This window comes from Rattus norvegicus, chromosome 6 (assembly GCF_021556685.1).
Source record: "Rattus norvegicus strain SHRSP/BbbUtx chromosome 6, alternate assembly SHRSP_T2T, whole genome shotgun sequence".
NCBI classification, from domain to species: domain Eukaryota; kingdom Metazoa; phylum Chordata; class Mammalia; order Rodentia; family Muridae; genus Rattus; species Rattus norvegicus.
This window is the reverse complement of record NC_141539.1, coordinates 128,708,907-128,731,572: the sequence shown is the minus strand read 5'-3', so window position 1 is coordinate 128,731,572 and position 22,666 is coordinate 128,708,907. Positions and strand designations below refer to the sequence as shown.

Below are 22,666 nucleotides of genomic sequence, written 5' to 3'. Positions count from 1 at the left end.
CGGGTTGAGGGGGCGGGGCGCGCGGAGGGGGCGGGGCCAGAACAGGGAGCCACCTCAGCGGCCGCCTCGGCCCCGCCCCCACTCCGCCCGGGGGCTTTGCGCGCGGTAGGACGCAACTGCCGCGCAACGACGCGCCCGGGTTCGGCTCCCCGGTCCCTCGTCCCGCCCCTATAGGGCGAGCCCCGCCCCTCAGCGCGTGCGCAAAGTTCTTCGCGTCACCCAGGCGACCAGGAGGCGGGCTGGGGGCGGGAAATGGGCGCGGGCAGGCTGAGCCAATGAGAGTGAAGCGGGGGAAGTGTGCGGTGTGCTGGACTCTCTTGCACCTGTGTGAGTAACTTTCTGGTCATTTGATGGCTGCTCTGCTCTGCTGGCCTGCCGCATTTGCAGACAACCTTCTGCTAACTCAACTCCCGGCCTAGGGAACCCTCAAGTGACCAAATCAAGCCGGTTAGTGCTTAGTGTGTGCCTGAGGACAGGAGACAGGTGTATGGGAATACAGTCCTGCAGTGCTGTGTTGGAGGAAGAGGAAAACGTGGACCCATGATGAGTGCAGCTCTTTTTAGAGGACTGGGAGGTAGTGCTTAGCACAGTGGGTAGAAAGACATGAAAGACTTTGGTGGAGCAGTTGACTCGACTCACTTAGATATGGTTCTAGTCAAAATAAGGCAGGAAGAGTTGGAGAGATGGCCCAGTTGTTAAAAACACTGGCTCCTCTTCCAGAGGACACAGGTTCAATACCTAGCACTCACGTGGTGACTAGTAACCTTCTGAAACTATAAGACTATATATATATATATGTGTGTGTGTGTGTGTGTGTGTGTGTGTGTGTGTGTGTGTGTATTCATATTCAAGATGGCTCAGTAGGTAAAGGAACTTGTTGCCAGTCCATCCATTGGACACATTTAGTGAAAGGAAAGAATTGAGTCCTCCAAGTTGTCCTATGACCCCTTCACACTCACTACATCTTACATGCACACACACACATACACACACACACACACACACACACACACACACACACGCACGCACAACAGAAGAGATGACTCAGAGTAAGAAATGAATTCAGATCCCAGTACCCACATTTAAAAAAGAGCCAGCATGAGCCTGTAACCCCACATGAGGGGCTGGAGACAAAGGATCCTAGGAGCTTGCAATCTGCCTTCAGCTTCAGTGTGAGACCCTATCTTGACAGAGAAAATCAGGACAAGACACTGGAGAGCTTCCTCTCGCTTCCTCACGAAACAGACTGTTAGCTCTCAAAGCCAGGACAAATGGCTAAGGTGTGTATTTGACATATCCAAGTGGACCTGGCCACCAAGTTCTCCCAGCATCCCTCATTTCCTACCTGTTAGAGGGTATGGCTGGCATAACCCACCCTCTACCCTGAAATCTCCAGCCCAGGGGCTGCCTGCCCTTCCCCCAGAGGCTTTTCCCTATATAATCCAGAAATCTTAGTTACCCTCCCTATTTGTATGTTTGACCTCCTGGCAGCTGTACCTGGTTCCGTCTTCCCTTCCCCAAACCCCTCTCCCTTCTCCTCACATGGCACAGCTCCACTTGCTCATGTCCACTCTGGACTGTCCCCCAAGGTCCCTGCCTCTGGCCATGCTCTCCTACAGAGCTAGCATAAACTTTCTCTTCCACCATACTTAGTAGCAGTCATGGCCTTTCCTTCCTATTTCTTGTATACAACACATGCATGTGTACTTGTGAGCATGCACGCTCACACACACACGAGTGCACACAGGGATATACACATGGGAATAGAAGGGAAGAAGAGTAAGTTATGCTATTCATGCTCTCCACCTCATGGGTCAGCATGGATCTGCCTATAGTCCATGCTCTCACCCCACTTACTCACACACACTTCCTTGTGTTTAAAATATGCCCCAGTATATGAGTATATGTACACATCTCAAAATAAATCAATGTTTTTGGTTCGTGTGTTTGCTTTTATTTAAACAACGAGTGGTGGTATGGTAAGAATGCATTCTGTTGCTTAATTTTTCCTTGGTTTAATAGTTCAGAAGTTGTATTAGTTTCCCATCACTGTGCCAAGATACTGGACAGAATCAGTGTAAAAAAGAAAGAATCATTTGGCTCATGATTCCTAATTTTATGTCCATAGTCGTTTAGCCCAATTTCAGTGAACACAGCTATGGCAGCCCATCATGATGGGAACTTGTGACAGAACACGGTTTACCTCATGACCACAGAAAGGGTGGGTTGCCCAGAGGTCCCAAGAGCATACCCTCAGTGACCTAACTTGTTCCTGACATCTCCAGATAGCACCATGTCTGCTAACCAAGTTTTTAAGACATGGCCTTTAGGGGAGATTTAAGATATGACCTATAACAGGGCTGTAGCTTGTCACGTGGCTCTGTACACCAGTAAGACATTAACCCTGCCACTGATCAACTCTGTTTCTGTCTTAGTTAGGGTTTTATTGCTGTAAAGAAACACCATGATCATGGCAACTCTTAGAAAGGAAGATATTTAACTAAGGCTGGCTTACAGTTTCAGAGGTTAGTCTGTTATCATTATGGTGAAAAACATGGCAGCAGGCAAGCAGATGTGGTACTGGAGAAGGAGCTGAGAGGTCTACAACTTGATTATAGGCAGCAGGAGACTGACTGTACCACACTGGGCATAGCTTGAACATAGGAGATCTCAAAGTCTGCCCCTCGAGTGATATACTTCCTCTAACAAGGCCACACCTACACCAACAAGGCCACACCTCCTAATAGTACCATTCCCTGTGACCAAGCAATCAAACCCTGTCTATGGGGGCCATACCTATTCAAACCATCACAAGTTGTATGCTCAACACTATCATCAAGTCCTCAAAAATGAACACAGACAGTGCTAGGGTGGGCATTAGATAGGCCTGCTCCTTGAAGACCTTCAGCGAGAAATGGCTGGGTCCTAAAGTCTCTAGGGCTTGCCTTCACTGTCCGGCGATTGTCTCAGATGGTTTTTATCCACTTACAGTCTAACCAGTGGTGCATAAATGAAGAATACATTCCTATGTCCTCAGGCCACATGCTGACACATGCTATTACCTGAGGGCTGGTTTGTGTTAGAGAGGAATGTCGCTTTCATTGGCTTGTGTTTTTCTTGATGAGTTGATGTGCTGACCACTTTCTACATATTTAACCGCTAAGATTTTCCCCTTCTGAGACATGCCTATTTATGTCCTTTGCCTGGTTTTTCTGCTTTCCTATTACCTTTCTAAGTAAATTGTAGGACTTTCTTATGTTCCAAATAATGATTCGTTAGTTTTAAACACCATAAATAGCTGTTCCGATCCTTTGGTGCCTATTCGTTCTGTCCTTGCTACCCTACAACTAATGAGGATGTTTCTTTTGAAATAGCCAAATACATGAAGGTTTAGATGTATGATGGATATTCTTAGTTGTCAAGTTAACAATGGCTAGAATTAACTAAAACTCAAAAATAAAGGGGCAGACCTGTGAAGGGTTTTTACCTAACTTCAACCGGGAAGCTTCTAGTCCAGAGCTTTGAGGTAGGAAGACACATCTCTAATCCATATCCTATGAGCTTGGAAAACCCACCTCTAATCTGGGCCACAACTTTTCCTAGAATTCTAGATAAGGACGTAGAAGAAGGAAGCTCAAAATTTTAGCATATATTGATAACCAGCTGAGGCATGCAGCCTCATGGGCTGAACAATGACTGATTTTTGGACCTTTCGTTCATAGGCAGCCAATGTTGGATTAGCTGGACCACAGCCTGGAAGTCATCCTAATAAATCCCTTTTCTATATATACAGATTCATTCTATAGTTCTGTTACCCTAAAGAACCCTGACTAGTCCAGGGAGTATATTTGAAGGGGAATCTTTTTAAGAATTGTAGCTAGGTGTGCTGACATAGGCCTTCAATCCCAGCACTCACAAGGCAGATCCCAGTGAGTTTGAAACCAGCCTGGTCTATATACCCAGTTACGAGGCAATCAGGGTTAGGATATAGCTACATACTGAGATTCTCTCACTCTCTCAAAACAAAAACAAACAAAAAAAGCAAACAAGCAAAACAAAAGAATAATCGTTTCTCACCCAAAACCAAATGAATTATTCCCCTACCCGTTGTTCTATCTGGCTTCACATCTGCACCTCCCATGATTAGGTTTTACGGCATCTGGGGGTCACCTCAGTGTGTAATATTAATAGGGATGTGATAATACTGTCTCTATTTAGTGAGCCAATTTCCAGCAGCACCTAACAACACATCTTCCCCCACCAATACGCGCTTGCGTCTCTGTGCTATGACAAGTACTCACAGGCATACACATTTGTTTCTAGCTCTTCTTGCTGGTCTTTTAATCTACATATTTTAGGCCAGTGCTATGTTAATTGAACTACATTTTTGTTTGTATCTTGGCTTGCTTGCTTTAGATAGGGTCTTCTGAGCCAAGGTTGGCTTCAATCTCATTATGTAGTCAACGATGGCTTTGACTTCTGATCCTCCTACCTCTACATCTCGAGTTCTGGACTTAACACATGTATCCTGCCACTCCTGGTGTGCTGCTGGAGATTATACCCAGGACTTGATGCACAGGCAAGTACTTAGCCAACTTCCTTACTTCCTCAGCCTGTGATTACATTTCTATGCCTTACGTATGCAGTAGCTCCCCCTCCCCAGCTACAATGTTATTTTTCATGGTTTCAGTTACTGCCCAGCATCTGTGGTCCATCCGGAGCAGAGATCACCTCATGCTATTCCATTCCATCCTACCTGAGGCAGAGCACGAGTCATCGCCATGCTCAGCGTTTCCATATGATATATTCCACTCACCCGTCAGTCACTTGGAAGCCATTTTGGTTATCAGGTATACCGTTAGAATACCACAGTACTTGTTTTACACTACATTTACTTTACTTGATATAGTTCCATTTTATTATCAGTTCCTACTGTGACTCTCTTACAGTATCTAATTTATAAATTAAACTATCATGGGTACGTATTTATAAAGAGAAACAGAATATACAGATTTGGATATTTATATTAGGTTTCAGGCATCTGCTAGGCACCTTGAAATCTATCCCCTTTGTATAGAAGCGGGGAATAACGTCCATCTACACATCCGACTGAAGTGGAAACGTAAGGTTCCTTTGGAAAGCCAGTAGTGTTGGATGGCGTTTTGTCGGGGCACACATGTGAAGGAGTGTTTTCCTGAAGCAGACACAGGTGAAAGGATGTTTTGCTAAAGTAAGCATGTAAAAGGACACATCATGAAGGATTCCTCACTAATGACACACATGTACTGGTTCACCTTACCTTACATTGCATTGCTGAGCTCTGTTGGTCATGACTCCATAAAGAGAAATGCACCAAAAACTTTTGGCCACGTGGCTTCTTGCCACTTCCTCAGACTAGGGCCAACTGACAAAGTATGTCAGCTGACACAGACTCACACGGTGAGGCAAGACCTGTGGGAGGACATGTGAGCTTTAGAGGGAGTATGAAGAAGGCTCAGCAGACAGTGACAGAGGCTTGCCTGCACAGCCAGCTTTGCAATGTTTTGTTGCTCTTGAGCCTTCACCTATCTTCACTTCATTGAGAGAGGCACGGCAGAGAACTTCTCCTGGCATCTCTGATGGTCATGGTCCCTCCTGCTGACTGGTGCTGACTCAGCGGAGGTCTGGCTGTTTCTGCTAGGTCATGCCACCGCTGCTGATACAACGTTTGCTATCCCAACACTACTGAACTGGAGTGCTGCTATATTCAGGAAGTGTTTGGGAATGGGTCAGCTGTCACTGCTGATTTCCTGGCAATGCAGATTGGATTTGCTCTAAAGAACAATTCCTAAACAGGTCCACTTCTTTCGTATCCTAATAACCTTTCTTTTCCGCTACCTCTGGTGTATGGTGGGCTGCAAGGGAGGTTAAAACGTCTAAAAATTCATATTAAAGGTGGGTCTTTGAAAAATCTAAACCTATATCTGATAGATTATACCTCTCCCCATCCTTTACTTTTCCTTTTTCAGTGTTTCTCTGAAACTCAAAACAAAAATAACAGGTGGCGAGCCCACAGCTAAAAATCATGGCCTTGGGTTCCGCACTGCACAAAGAGGAGTCAAGGGGCAATGGAAGTGTGACGGCATGAGGATCGAGAAAAGGCAAAGTCATGAGGAGCAAAGCCCATGTAGCGTCCCTTGGCTGTTAACTTCTGAAAATAACCCCCTTTCCTTCGATGCATTACTGAAACTAATTATTACTTAGGGACCTTACCCTGCTCCGGCTAAGGAGTATTGCATATTTGGACTCTATCACAGCACCATCTAAGATTCGGTGACAGTATTCACTGCACACTTCTAATATTGGCGATTAGAAGGCAGGAGGTTGGTGCAAAGAAATGCTCGATTCGATGACTGGAATCTGTAAGTGCTCTAATGGCCATCCTGGGATGGAAGGCGCCTGGTTGCCGGGAAACCCAAGTTTTTGTCTCTGCCGGGGACACCTGGAGGATAAGTTCTCTGAGTGCCATTCTTCTTTCCTGCCCTGATTTCACACATGACTCATTGTGCCCTCAGAGCAGGCCAGTGGAGCACAGAAAAGATATTCTGCTGTTACCATTTGACCAGACATGAAATTGAAGCTCAGAAAGTTGTGTAGTTTGGGCAAAAACACACAGCTAAGGAAAATTAGCCATGGCCACTTCATCTGCTCATTTAATAGTAGCGTGAGGCTAAGCACAAGGACTTTGGAATTCAGCTGCCTAAACTTTGTTCAGAGTTCAGGTACTTCCCATTATCCTATGTAATGTCACTGTCCTTGAGTACAGCTAAGCTAAGACTAATAGTATGCAAGGAAGTTGGGAGGCGGCTCAGTGTGTAAAGAGACTGCAGTGCATGTGTGATGAGGATCTGACTTTGAATCCCCACAAACAATGCAAAAACTGGGTGTAGCGGCACATGACTGTAACCTCTGCTGGGGAGAGGACAGAGTAGGCAGACCATGAGAGGATCTATGAGCAGCCAGTAATCCCCAGGTTCTGTAAGAGACCGTCTCCAAACTAAGGTTCAAAGTACAAAAGAAAGACTCCCCACCGTTGACACCCTTCACCCATAACTGCATGAGAGAACAACCCACACACATGTACATATAACCAAATGCACACATATACACACAGTAATATTGACATTTGGAGCTAGAAACATGGCTCAGCAGTTAAGAGAACAATACAGCTTTTCCAGAAGACTTAAGTACAGTTCCAACCACCACAGTCTGTAATCCTAGCCTCAGGGCATCTGACACTCTCTTCTGGACTTCCTAGGCACCTATGTGAGTACACACATGCGCGCGCACACACACACACACACACACACACACAGAGAGAGAGAGAGAGAGAGAGAGAGGGAGGGAGAGAGAGAGAGAGAGTTAAAGATAACAATAACAACAACAATAATGTTTACTTCCAAAAGCTATAAAAATAAATAAATAAATGAAATAATATGTATTCAATTCTTGAAAAATTTCCCAGAGCCAGGAGGTGGGTGGCACATATCTTTAAACTCAGCACTCAGGAGGCAGAAGCAGGCAGATCTCTGTGAGTTCTAGGCCAGCCTTGTCTACAGAGTGAGTTCCAGGATATCTAGGGCTACATAGAGAGTCTCAAACAAAAAACAAACAAAAAAAAATGAACAATTAAAAAAAAAAACAACTTCCCAGCATAAGAGCCTACTGTTACTATTATTGCTAGCAGACTAGGGGCCATCTGGATTCAGGTTCAGAAAAGAGTCAATAAATTATAATGAACTTATTGATTTCTGTGGGAGTTAAAGCAATGCTTCCTCAAAGACATTCCTGACCTAATTCCCTGAGCCTGTGAATGATGTCTGCATGGAAAGTGGACTTTGAGGTGACCGATTTATGGTGTAAGGTGATCTTCCAGTTTCTTCTCAATTGTTTGTCAGAGTAGGCCCTAGTCAAGTCATAGAACCTTTTGCATGGAAGAGAGGCAGACTTCCACAGTCCAGGCAGAGTTCGTCCACACGAGGAGGACTAGGCTAGCCACTGTGCACATTCAAAAACGAAGGGACTGAGAGATGATGATCTGTTGAAGTCTGAAAGGGGTGGCAAGTCGCCCAAACCTTGAAATTTCTCCCCTACATCTCCAGATGACAAGCAGGCCTTATTGACACCTCAGATTCAGCCCAGTAGGAACTACTTCAGACATCTACCTTCCAGACTGTGAAAGGACAAAACTGCTGCTTCTGCCACCAGGTTTGGTGGTAACTTGTTACAGCAGCAATAGGAAGAGCACAATAATGACCACCTTGTTACTGCCTTGTTATGACCACCTTGTTACACTTTGTTACATCTTGTTATGACCACCTTGTTACACCTTCTTATGACCACCTTGTTACACCTTCTTATGAGCACCTTGTTACACTTTGTTATGAGCACCTTGTTACACTTTGTTATGATCACCTTGTTACTACCTGGTGACCACCTTGTTATGACCACTTGGCAACCTTGTCTTTGTTTCAGGAGGTTGTTATGACCAACTTGTTATACTTATGTTCTGCTTCTGTAACCCTGCCTATTTTCCTGCCAGTATTTTCCCGTTTGAAAACCCTCTACTCTGAAGCTATAAAACCCCTTTTTCCCCACCGCATCAAACACTGATCTCTTGAATCCTGCCTTGAGGGAAAGACGAACCATGTACACAAATTTTAAAAAGCTTACTTTAATTAACTTGGCTATAATTCAGGATGATTATCTTTCCACTCATATCTCTGGGATTAACAAACCATGTACAGAAGAATTGCCTGTAAACCATAAAAAAGGAGCCCAATGCCAATTCTTCATCATTAACAAGGGCTGGGAGATGGCTCTGCTGGGAAAATGCTTCCTGTGGAAGTGTGAAAACTGGAGTTTAGATCTCCAGCACCACGTAAAAGCCAGGCTCCATGGAACACATCTGTAATCCCAGCACCAAGAGAGCTGGGATGGCAGATTCATGGTGTTCTCTGGCCAGCCAAGATAGCCAAATTGAGGAGTCCAAGTGAGAGAATCTGTCTCAAAATACAAGGTGGAGGAAAATACCCAACATTGACCTCCATCCCCCATACATGAATGCATATAAACCTGCACACATATGTGTACATGCCCATGGACATATATGCACATATACCACATACAAAATAAATTGACCATACCTTAATAATTAAGCTCAACATTCATTAACAAAATGAGACAAACCCACTAAGTAGGCTAAAGTCATGGAGATGACAAACGAGGATAGCTACTTACTCTGACTGAAGTGCAAACTGGTCTAACCACTTTGGAAAAGAATTTGCTACTTGCTTGTTAAATAAGATATGTTGCTTCTTCAAGGCATAAACATTCTTCCGAGCATATGTTCTGGGAAATTCTTGCTCATTTTCATATAGAGATACATACAAGAAAATTCACAGCAGTACAGACTGTAGCGAAAACCTGGAAACAACCCCAACAACAATCAACAGACAAATGGATAAATTAACAACTTTAGGCCCAAAAGTGAGAAACTGGGAATGAAAATGAATGGCTCTATCACTCACAAAGATAAATTTTATCACTCACAAAGACAGATTCTATGAACATGTCGAACCACAGATATAAGTTGCCAAAGATTTTCTATGCCATGACACCATTACATAGTGTTCTAAAACACTAATGTAGATAATATAGATATGGTTAAAACGACCCCCAATGGTGAGATGATATACAAAATGTACAAAATGCAATCTGTTGTTTAGCCTTAGCAGTGAATTGTAATCAGAGTGGGACCCACAGAGGCATTGGAATGTGCTTGTTTGTTTTGTTTTGTTTTGTTTTGTTTTTTGTTTTTTACAAAGTAAGCGAAGTGTTTATTCTATCTTTATTTAAAATGCATGTACTTGGGGAGGTGGTGGCACACTCCTACACACCTTGAATCCTAGCACTCAGGAGGCAGAGGAAGGTGGATCTCTTGAGTTTTAGGCCAGCTTACAGAGTTCCAGAACAGCCAGGACTATGCAGAGAAATTGTATTGAAAAACAAAATAAGTGTGTACTTGTTTCATGTAATTTATGTATGAGTTCATATTTTAGATATTTTAATTTAAAAATTATTTTCTTTTATAAATATAGGTGTTTAGGGTTCTCTAGAGTCACAGAACTTATGGAATGAATATATATATATATATATATATATATATATATATATATATATATTCATACAATGGACAGTTGGTTGCTCAGTCCTAAGAAGTTAGGTGTTTCAACTGGTCTTCTGTATAAGTTGAAATCCTAAAGAGGTAGATTCCAACAGATGTGCTGGCAAGTAAGTGCAAACAGGCAAAGAAGAACGAACCCTTCCTTCTTCAATTATTCTTGTGTAGGTCTCCAGTAGAAGGTATGGCCCAGATTAAAGGTATGTCTCAAGATCTGGATTAAAGAGGTATGTCTTCCAGCCCCAAGATCTGGATCAAAAGCTCATGTCTACCAGCCTCGAGATGTGGGTCACAGGTGTGCCCTCCATTTCTGGATTATAGTTCATTCCAGATACAGTCAGGTTGACAACCAAGAATAGCCATCACAATAGGTATTTTACCCTCATATGTGTTTGTGCACCACTTGCATGTCTATGTCCTCAGAGGCCAGAATTGGACATCAGATGTTACAGTGTAAGCCACCATGTGGGTGATGGGAACCAGACTCAGGAACATTCAGGAATCAAACACTGGCTGGAAGCACAGCCAGTGCTCCTAACTGCTGAATCACCTCTCCTGCCCCGGATTCACTTCTTTTATTATATGTGTATGTCTGTGTGTGGGTCCGTACATATGAGTACAATGTCTGTGGCGTCCATAGGAGGGAGTCCATTCCCTGGAGTTGGAGGGACAGGCTACTGTGAGCTTCCTAAAATGCAGACTGAGAACCATGTATTAATTGCTGATCCACCTATCCAGACCATAGTTTAGATTTGTTTAGATTAGGGCAATTATTTGATTTCTAGTTACAATTTAGCCATTCTGTTCAAAAATATGTCTGGAATTGTTCTAGGAGAAGGTGTCATGGTTTGGACTATGAATTGTCTACCAAAACCCACGTGTTGAAGACTCGGTTCCCCAAACAGCTAGTGATTCCCATCACTAAAGGGTGGTCAGGAGGGTTCTGTGATAATCAGATAGATTCCTAACTCATTGATGATTCATAATTTGGTGGGAGGACTTCATTGGGGATGTGTCTTTGGAAGGTATATCTTCTCTCTGACCCCTTCCAGTCTCCTTCTGCTCCCCAGCCTTCCCCAGATCCATACTGACTAGGCCAGTGGGCCACACACTGGGACCTCTGACACCAGGAGCCAAACAACACTCTTAATCTTGTTTTTCTTTGAGATGTTTTGTCAACAGTAGCAAAAAGTGACCGACATACTAGGGATGGCTAGCAACAAACAGCCGGAGTATACCATCAAGGGGCGCACAGACCAGCAAGCACACAGAAGACACAGTCAACAACCATCCAATGCTTAATTACATCCAGGCATCTGTAAAGGGAAAGACGCATATGGTGGGGGTATCCCACCTCCTGCTGCATAAGTAAAAACTGAACCTTTGTTGTATTGTATCACTGAGATGTCATTGTTCCCTTGACACACATGCCAAGACTGTGGGGCTGCAGTGTGACAGGAGGGACCATGGATTAGTTACTTTTCCATCACCATAATCAGCATTCCCCGAAGACACTGTTGGAGAGAGACAGCATTTATTTTGACTCATGGTTTCAGAGGTTTTTCAGTCCATCATGGTGCTTCCTATGATGATGTGACCAGTCCATGACAACAGGAGCCTACAGGCAGAAGCTGTTGATGATGTATCAGAATGCAGAGAGCAAACCAGGAAGGAGGCAGAAATCACATGACCCACTCAAGGACCTGCTGCAAGTGATCTACTTCCGGGTCAGGTAGGCACCTCCCATCAAGTGGAAAGGTATTCAAAACCTGAGCCGTAGGGGAGGGACATTTCAGATGTAAATCCAAACACAGCAGGTTGGAGCAGAGCTATCGAGATAAACTTGTGGCCTGGGAGAGAAGTCTCTGTGCTGGCAGAATAGAGGTGGAGTGGTAGACATCTGGGAGGTAGAAGCACTCTGAGTGACTTGAGTTTCTGGCTTGTATAGCTGGATATCCACCCACCACTCATTCTTTGTTTTACTTAATGACTCAGTGGGTGATTGACACTCCATCCACTACTGGCAGATGCCCATAAGCGAGTTGTCCCCATTTCTTCTTCAACTTAGAAACTGAGAGAACTGAATGGGTTCCCCGTGAACTCAAGCTCACAATCTGCCCAGAAGTTTGTCCACTGGTAAGGGACCTCCTCTCTGGGAGAGAGGAGAGAAAAAGTAGGGAGTCAGGGAAAGAGAAAATAACAAGAAGTCGTACACACGGACCTTGTGCCCATCCAGCCTGAGCCACTTTAATTTCTCACCTGGATCAACAAAGAGGACCTCAGCTTCTGCCCTTTCTCAACTCGGCCAGAGCGAATCTGCTAATGCAGCAGTCAGTCAGGCACAGACTATGTATAATTCAGGGTTTCTCAACCTATGCACCTTCACCACGTGGGCCAGCATCATGGGTGAGGGGAAAGAAATGCTGTCCTTGGATGTTTAGCAGCATCTCAAACCTGTGCCTGCTACAGCCACTGTCACACTCAAGGCCTCCTCATCTGTGACAAGGAGAATGGGCAGCAAACACGCCAAATACTCTTTACTCCAGGCAGTCCTGAAATGCCTTCTCCTCCTTGCAGAGGGACAATTCATGAGCGCCCTCTCTTCTCTGATTCCGCCCCTCCCCCACCTCACCCACTCAGCTTCCTTCCTGCGGGCTGACCCTCCGCCTAGCCCTCTAGCTCATGAGCTGGGGTCTCAGTCTGAGCTGAGGGCCCTGCTGCTCTTGCTTAGGGAGGATGCCCCGCCCTAAGATTTCCAAAGAACTCCCTCCATCAGTAACTTTGGCTTTTGGCTTAAACGTTACCTTCTCGGTGACGCCAACTCAAGGCGCCTCTTAGGAAATTAAAATCTCAGTGCGTTCATTTGCTAGGATGGAATGAGTCAGCGCGGGTTGGGTGAGTTAAAGCAAGGAGTGGGTTTTTACACAGATCTGGAAGCTAGAAGTACAAAGTCGAGGCGCCTGCAGACCTGGTTTCTCCTAAGGCTCTCATCAGCCGAAGCCCTTGCTTGTCCTTGCTGGGTGTACAGGCATCCCAGTTTGTCCGTCCCAATTCCCTCTTCTGTCCAGGACACTCTTTAACCTAGTCACCCAGAGTTCCAGGGCTCTCTGAGATCTTAGGGTGTTAAGCTTGCACTTGGGAACTTTAGGGGTGTTACCTTCGGCCCGGGACACTCCAATGGATCAGCAATGATCAAGCTGGCATTCTGAATAGTTTACCTTTTCATCCAGATTATGGTGTCTTTCTCTTCCAGGTCTCCACCAGAATATCATATTCCATAAAGCCAGGGATTTTTGTCAATCGTATTCACTGCTACATTCACAGTGCCTATTAGCACATGGCAAACACTTGTTAGAAGTGTTACAGACAGGAGCAAGAACTGCTTCTCCACATACCAGCTGCACCCTTGGGAAAGATCACTTCTCTATTCCTCAGCTCCCTCTCTCAGGCTAAGACAACCCAGAGCATGAACTCTGGTCTATTAGCATAGGGATGCTAACTTCTAGGTTCTCAAGAAAACCCTGTGAGAGAAAAGTTTCCTTTCAACTGCTTCTAAGGGAGGCACAATTCCAGAACATCAAGGTGAGGGAGCAGGAAGTGAGGTAAAGGTAGCTGAGAAGTGAGAAGGGGTTGTGGGGAGGTAGTGTCCAGACAACTGGCCCCCACTCCCTTTCAAAGCCAGGTCACACAGAACTTCTCCAGACAGGCCTCACAGAAAGCACTGGCCTGAGAACAGCCTAAGGCAAGAGGGCTCCCTCCAGCCTTGTGCCTCCCATTAGCTAGAAGTAGCCGCAGGAGAGTTAATGCCCTTGCAGCATAAAGGTCTCAGCTGGTTCTTTAAACAGCCTGGAAGGGAGCCAGACCCTTGGCCCTCTGGAGGAAGGCTTCGTCCCAGTCTGGAAGCAGTAGAGCCTGCAGAGGTTGGCCCTAGGCTGCCATGAGCGAAGGAAGAAGGGTTGAAAAGAGCCAGTTCTTGTTGCCTGTGGACTGGAAAGACCCCAGCCAGGTGAGCCCGCCAAGAACGTGTCCAAAGCGGGATAAGTGAGGGAAGCTGCCAGATTGTGGAGAACAAAGGTTCAGGTAGAGCTGGCCAAAAGTCTCCAATGGTGAAAGGGGGCTTAGTAGCCCAGTAAAAACATGCATAGGTCATCAGAGCCAGGGGACCTGGGTTTACCTTTGACAGCCCGGACAGACCATGCCTGTGCTCTGCAGCCAGACCTAGTGGAACCGTTCTAGGCCTATGTCCAGGTATGTGTGGACACCATGGACAGGCTGAAGGCCCAGCTGGGACCAACTCCATAGTAATGATGCAGTGGGAGCCCAGATCCCGCCCCTCCTCCCCCTCCCATGCTACCCAGCCTCCCACCAGCTCATCACTTTGTACACCCTTCCTCAACTCCCACCACCCCCAAAGCTGTCTCCTCAGCTAGAGGAGGGCGTTGCCTGCCACCACTCCCCTTTTGGAGGGCATTTTTTTTTTCCTGTGCAGGTTGCCACCTTGGACCATGCTTCCCCTTCAGGGCAGACCTCTCCCTCCAGTCTCCGCCCAGTGTCTCCTGGGAAGCCGTACTAGCAGATCGCACCACTTGAGCGTTGGGAAGGCTGTCTGCGGAACTGTGCCGGGGTGAGACTGTTGCTGCTGGCTGCCTGCAGAGGTAGCAGGAGGCTGATTATAGGGCTGGGTCCCTTGGCCCTGGCTGTGGGTGCAAGAAGCTGCCTGTGACGCTTAGCTGTCAAGGTGGGGGTGACGGTTGCCCTGGTGACTGGGCTGGGAAGTGGGCTGGCTTTGTAGGCACAAATGCTGAGAAGAAAATATAATAAGCCCAGCTAGAGTTGCCCCCCCTCCATCTTCCTTTCTTTTCTTTTTATTGATCAGAACATCATTTGGTGGGAACCTTACCATTGCAAACAAAAAATGACCGCCTGCATTTGGACCAATGCCTTGCACTTCTCTGTGAAAACTCCATTCTTCTGTCCCCTCCTTCTGAGTCCACTGAGCTAGCCCAACTAGTTAGCCCTACAACGATGGTTAGGTCACTTCTGTTCTCTAAGCCACACAGGGATGAAGTGACCCTGCTGACTCGTTTCATGTTCAGTTCCCGGGCCCCACCTCCAGACAGTGATCCAGTTAGAAACCCAATGCTGGGAATCCGCATTTTAGCCTTTTTGCCTGCAACGCCCTCGAGCACACTGCACCTGCATTTCTGAGCCATCAAGCACGGAGAGCTACGTTAGGATCAATTAGGACAGTTGCTCTGGGGTCCGCCTGAACCTCCTATCATCTAGAACAGTCAATCACACAGAGGATTAGACAAGATGAAGCCACAAGCTGAGCCCAGCGCCTGACACTCAACCCGCAGCGACTCTACTATCCCGCTCCCTGTCCCATCTGCTTGCTGTCCTCCAGCCAAATCTCAGGTCTGGGGAAATGATGCACCTTAGCAGTGTGCAGAGTCATCAGACGAGCAGGCAGGCAACAGGGGAAGCAGCTCTAACAGCTGGGCTCCACACCAGAGCTCCAGCTCTCCCTAAGCTGTTACCATGGTGAGCAAAGCCACGACAACTCGTGTGTGTGTGTGTGTGTGTGTGTGTGTGTGTGTGTGTGTGTGTGTGTGGTGGAGTAACCTTCTTCCACCCTCAGAGGGCTGTAAAAAGTCATTTTACAGAATATAAAGAGGTTGGAAGCTTCCTTCCCACCCACACTGCACCCACAACCACCATTCAGGATACAGTAAATGACAAGGATTTGGCTGAATCATTCTGCAGAGTTCCAGGGCCTGACACAGTGCCTGGCATACACCAAGCCCTCAATAAATACTGGCTGAGTGGATCAATCAAAGGCAGAGCTGCTTCTCCCAAACCTCTTAATCAAGACTGAGTTTCATTTAAGAGACAGAAAGAACGTAATTAGGCCCCGTTATGATTTGCATTTGAAAGGCCCCTCTCCCAAAAGATCACCCATGGAAGGCTTGGTCTTCTGTGAAAAGATCAGAGAGATGTGGTTCTGGGGAAGTGAGTCAGACCTTGAGTACACTGATGAGTTCATAGTCTGATAGCATTACTGAGAGGTAGTAGAGACAAGGAAGGGAGCTGGGTTAGAGGTAGTTGTAGGCAATGATCTTGAGTAATCTACCTTCTCAGTTCCTTCACCCTCTCTGCTGCCTGACTGCCATGCAGTGAGCACCTTTGCTCTGCTGTGCCCTGTTGCCATGACACTCAAGCTTCAGCACCTCAGGATGGAGATAACAGAACCAGTCACCCATAGTCTCAAAAGTCTCTGGTACTGAGGTCTCCATTACCCACTTCCTTACGCCGTTTTTCTCAGGCATTCCCAAATTGAAACACTCCTATTGTTTCTAGGGATTTTCCCCTGGCTTTCTTCCTTACCAGTCCCTTTGGACAGGTAATAGTTTAACCCTTTATATAGCTGTTAATCCCTGGGCATTAATACTAGCTCCCTGCCCCCCACCCAGGAAAGCCTAAGATGTGCAGACACATCCTACCGGTCAAGCTCCAAACTTTCAGTTTTGCTTGCCTCCATAAATTTGTTCAGGCGAACCCCTGTGGGCCAGAATAGTTATTAATATATCAAACAACATAATGAAAAAAAATTAATGTTTTCCCTTGCAAGGGACTTCTTTCCCCAACCATGAACCTTTCACACTTCTTCTGTCTCTAACCCCTTCTCTCTTGAGGACTGCCTAGCCCTTCCCCACCCTCTCAGACATAACAGAATGGGTAAAACTCAAGTTTGCTGAACACTGCAACTGACCAACCAACCTTACATAAGAAAAAAAAAATAATTAAAACACTTGGCTCTGACAACATTAAAAATTTATCCACAGAATTATCATGTCTATTCTTTGGCATCAATTCACAAGACCTGCCCTTGAGAAGTAGCCTTTGGGCCAGATATAGTAGTGCATGCCTTTAATCCCAGCACTCAGGAGGAGGAAACGGGCAAGTCTCTAATACTAGTTCAGCACTAGCCTAGCCAACGTAGCGAGCTCTGCATAAACTGATGGCATGGCTGCTCTGTGGTATGATTAGGGGGAAGGTTTTTGCTGTAGACATGAAAGTCAGAACAACCAGAGGCATCTGGAAGACTCCAGACCAGGGAAGGAAGTAGACTGACCATGGCCAGCAAACCGGACATGGCCAGGGTTGTTTGCAAGAGAGGAGAGGAGAACAGAGGCTGGAGAATAGAGAAGCACGGTGAGGGAGACAGGTCTAGCATAGAGCGCAATGAACATCCGGGTTATACAAGTGATCATCCGGGTTATACAAGTGACCATCCGGGTTATACAAGTGAACATCCGGTCATAGGAAGGGCTGTGAGTAGCTGGGGGAGGGAAGCCATGAGCCGGAGTGAGTTTAGGGCAGAGGAGGTGAGAAGAGCTAGGAGTCTAGCATGGGCTTTGAAATTTACGGAAGGAATTGTGATACGGAGGATTTGATATACTGATTGGTGCCACAGGTAGCCATATCCCTTTGGCCAGAGGTAAGGAAATGACCCACTTTAGTAGACAGGAACCAATTTCACTGGTTCCTGAGAAATCCTAGCTTTTACCTAACTGCCAGAAATCTTCCTACAGTCCCGATTGAGCTCATTTCTGGCCTTTTGGGGTTTGGGGAGTTGGAGTTTCCTTTGGACCTGACAAGTTCCAGGCCGATCAGGACTAGAGGGAGAGAGAGAGAGAGAGAGAGAGAGAGAGAGAGAGACCCTGTTGACCCTGTTTCCATACCAGAGCAGCAGCAGAGGATGGGGGGAAGGGAGAGGGATGCTAATTAGTTCATCAATCAGACAGGTCCAGAATACATGGATGTATTTGAGCTAAGAGATGTTATGATCATCTTGTCTTTCTGCCTCGAGGGTCCTGCTGTTCTTAATCTCAACTTTGAGCCTGCGTATTGGCCTATTCGGACCTGGGGCATTTGTGTAAGCAGAGAAGATAGGGCCCTGTGTGTGTTCCAGACAGATACCTCAAGGCCACCTGGGGTGGAGAGAGTCAGTGCAAATACAATAAAACCACGTAGAAAGTATGTATCCACCCTCTAAAAAGGACTGGATTTTTCACTAACTTTATTTATTCAATTCGTGTGTGTGTGTGTGTGTGTGTGTGTGTGTGTGCATGTTCACATGTTTAGAGATATAACTGTCTGTGCATGTAGAGATCAAAGGTTAATGGACACTGTCCTCCTAGATCTCCCTCCACTTTATACGTTGAGGCAGGGTCTCTGACTTGAGCTCATTGCTACCAATAGTGTAGCTAGTTAGCCAGCTTGGGATCCCCAGTCTCTACTTCTCCCCGAAGGCTAGGACCACAGGCTTACGTGCCCATACATCATTTACAAGGCTTCTGGGGATCCAAAGTCAGGTTCTCACAATTAGACAACAAGCATTTCACCGCCTGAGCCTGAGCTGTTCTGTAAGCTGAAGGGCTCAGCAGGGGAAAGCACTCACTCAGCAGCTTCCCAGCCCCTGCTCCCTTGTGTTTGAAGGGCCAGCTTCTGAATGCACGTCTCAAAACACCTCAGAAGCAAACCCACGTGAGCCAGGCTCCCATTCAGCATGAAACAGACTGAGCCAGTATGTGAATGCCTGCCTCCTCTGTGTTTTCTCTGCCTGCCTCTGAGAGGCTCCGGAGAGCCGGTGCCATCATGGCGTCTGTCTTGGCACAAGGAACACAAAGGCAGTTCCATCACCACCTGTTCCACTGCAACGCACGCTAGCAACACTTACTAAAGGCACACGCCTGACTCACACCGCCACAGTTTGAAAAGAGGGGGCAGCGCCACTCCTCTCCCTGTGTCACCACAGTAATTACAGAGAACAATGATTTGAACAATGAGAACTTATAATTCTCTAGCAAGAGGCAAAAAGTAGTGTCGTTTACAGAAAAATAATCTCCTGAGTATCAGGTAACAGAAACCGGCGTATTCCGCCTTGGTCTGTATGGTGGCTATGAATCCGACGGGATCTCTCATTCACTGACTAATTCATCCAGCACACACTATTAGAGCCCCCGTGACGAGGCAGGCAGAGCAGACACTACAGCCTACAATCTAGCTTCATTTCTTCTCACCCCTTCAACCAGAAGGAGGGCCTGCTGGAACAGTAGCCATTCCCTGCTGGGCTTTGAGATGGTGGAGACAGATATAGACATCCAGGAACCCCATCTTTGAGGTGTCACAGTTCAAGCCTCAAACCAGCAACCTCACAGGAACCTGGAACAGAGTGGGCAGACCTGGGGTCGAGGAAGAACTGCGATTGTATAGAAAGGGAGATGTATCTTCTCTAATGTATGTGCTCTAATGGGGTGCATATATGTGTGCGGGTACACGTGCATACATGCTTGGGTGTAAGTGGAAGCCAGAGGGCAACCTCAGGTGCTGTCTTTAAGAACCCCATGCATCTCTATGAGACCTGGTCTCTCACTGGCCTGGAGTTCACCAACCAGCTTGGTTGGCTGGCCAAGAAGCTCCAAGGATTCACATCCTTGGATGTGTGTCATCACATCCGGCTTTAAGTATATGTATATATTTAAATACACACACACACACACACACACACACACACACACACACACATGTAAATGCAGGTGCTTACAGTGGCCAGAGGTTTCAGGTGCTCCTGGAGCTAGAGTTACAGGTGGCTATGTGTCACCCAGTGTAGGTGTCGTCCTCAGCAAGAACAGTATGGACTCTTAACCACCGAGTCACCTCCCAACCCCACCCTGCCTACTTTAAATGTGGGTTCTAGTATGCAAAGCCAGATCCTCATGCTTGAAGGCAAGCACTAGACTAATTGCTTCCCATCCCCAAATATGCTTTTTAACATAATGATCGGGACAAGGGTAGAGGGCGGTCTTCAGGGACCACAGTTGGACCAGGTAGCTGTCCATCAAATACAGGCTGCCCAATCATGACTTGGGCACCTGCCTTCTCCTTTCTGTAACTCTACTGCAGGAGGTCAAATGAAAATGGAGTTTGAGTCAAGCAACAGAAAACACAGGGGATGGATGGACTTAGAAGCCAAGGCTGACTTTAAACTCTCCCATGCTACTACAGGAGACTGGCTACGAACCCAGCACAATATCAAAAAGCAAGCATGCACAGATAAGACTCTCATAAAATGAGCTCAGGCCTATGAAGCAGTTTCAGGAATACAACAGCCTCTCCGACTTTGCCTTGCCACTTGACTACTGTGTGTTCTGTGGAGAAACCACTCCGTGCTGAACGGAGCAGCCTTCTACCTCCAGCAGTGACTCTTGTCCTTCTCACACACAGCCCGGATGAAAACACAACCTGCTTCACACAGCTTGTTTGTTGCTAAGTAACCACTTCTTCCTGGTATGAGTGTGTGACCACCCTTTCTTACTGCAACTTAATTGCGTGACCTTAACACTGGAGAATGGAATTGGAATGGGGCGGGCGTGGGGGTGGGGCTTCATTTCTCATCACCTACACTGTCTGTTATTGTCCATGACCCTGAAGAACATTTCCTGGGAAAAGGTGAAAAAAGGGAGGGGCAGAGGAAGAACTGAGAACACGAGGGAGGTAGGAGGAAGTCTAATCTCCACCCAGCCACCCCAGAGACCTCCTGGTGACTGCATGAGCCAGAGAGCAGACAACAACCTTCTGTCCCCTTTCTCCTTCAAACACTGCTAACCCACGGGTCAAGCATGAGCATAGGCTTTGAAGCCAGGAATAGTCACCTCAACCCTTGCCACAGTCCCAAGGGACACAGAGGCCACCAGCAATACGGCAGCAATCTCCTCTTTCAAGAGCAAGAGAGAGATAAGTAAGAGTTTCCTCTTAGGAGCTCTGTCTCACATTCACTATGTCCCTGAAGCTGGGGTCTATGAGGCTATTGGTGACTGATGTTTCCCAGAATTCCATAGTCATGCAGGAACCTGTCACTTCTCTCAGGAAATCGAATGGTCTGCCCCTAGATCACTATAAGTTATCCACTACCACCAGCTTTATAGAGGCATGATCAAGAAATAAAGGTGTGTGTGGGCTGGGGGCATGGCTCAGCTCAGAGAGAGCTCTTGCATCTCGTGTGTGAGGATCTACATGCTTGTAATCGCAGCACCAGCAAGATGGGAGACAGCGACAAGGAAGATCCTGGAAGTTCCCTACTCGGTGACGTTCCAGACCAATGAAAGACTGTGTCTCAAACAAAAGAGCTAACACCTAAGGTCATGCCCCTGACCTCCACGCATGTGTCATGCATGTGCACACTGAACGCACATTTACCCCTCCCACACCCACACATGCACCCTCATCTGCATATTCCCACAAGACCGCATGCAGTTAAGGTGTACATGTTTTGCTCAGCATTCTCTACACTCAGTCTGTTTAACACATCTGTGACCTAGCTATGTGTGTGTGTGAGATAATACCTCACACCTACTCCCTTAACACATAACAATGATGTAACCCTGCATTAGTAATAAGTGTGGTCACTTTGCTGTACACTGGTTCTCCAGAAGCCAGTCATCTCAGAACTGCAAGTCCTCCTGTGTTACCCTTGGATGAACGTCTCCCCCACTTACCTTACCTCTGATCCTTAATAATTATCCTTCTGCTCTATCCTGAGGCTCTGACGTTTTCAGATTCCACTTCTACAAGGAGATCGTATGCCCCGTGCATTACTCAGTCTTCCCATTGCTGTGACAGAGGTAATTTAAGGAGGGGGAGGGGCATTCTGCTTTAAGAAGATGTGTAGGGAGGGCTGGAGAGATGGCTCAGTGGTTAAGAGTATCCGACTGCTCTTCCAGAGGTCCTGAGTTCAATTCCCAGCAACCACATGGTGGCTCACAACCATCTGTAAAGAGATCCGATGCCCTCTTCTGGTGTATCTGAAGACAGCTACAGTGTACTTATATATAATACATAAATAAATCTAAAAAAAAAGGAAAAGAAGATGTGTAGGCTATCATCACAGGGAAGGCGCTGCAGCAGGCATGGGAGGCAGCTGGCCACGTTTCGTCTTCCACTCAGAGGCAGAGGGTAGACGTAGACATAGTGCCAGGCTGTAACGCTTCAAGGCCTGCCCCCAGTGGCCCGCTTTCTCCAATGAGGCTCCATCTCCTGGAGGTCCTACGGCCTTCCAGAACAGCACCACTGCCTGGGAATCGAGTGTCCAGGCGCAGGAGCCTGTGGGGAAAGTTCACATTCAAGACAGCAACATCCTGATCTATTAGTCAATCGTTTTCAACCCCTCCATCCCAGCAATGTTGATCAGTTTCAGCTCCCAGGTCTGAGAGACGTCTCATTACACACCTATTCCTGAATAAAATAGAAGGATCCTTGACAGGGCGACACCCTGGGGTCAACAGCTATGATCTCTCCACTTAGCAGCCCAGACTTGGTGTCGATGGCCTTCTTCCCTGTACTGAACACAACATCTCCTGTGGCCAGACATATTAATAACAA

At 46.7% G+C, this 22,666-nt stretch overlaps 1 long non-coding RNA gene across 1 annotated transcript; it reads left to right on the top strand.

Annotated features, from left to right (window-relative positions):
- Positions 1–222: 222 nt before the first annotated feature.
- On the top strand, positions 223–22,134 carry LOC108351293 (uncharacterized). Its single transcript, XR_015623322.1, has 8 exons — positions 223–327; positions 4,417–4,579; positions 4,691–4,850; positions 10,391–10,449; positions 11,390–11,954; positions 14,068–14,228; positions 14,712–14,846; positions 20,192–22,134. It is a non-coding gene; the product is annotated as an uncharacterized LOC108351293 (long non-coding RNA).
- Positions 22,135–22,666: the final 532 nt, after the last annotated feature.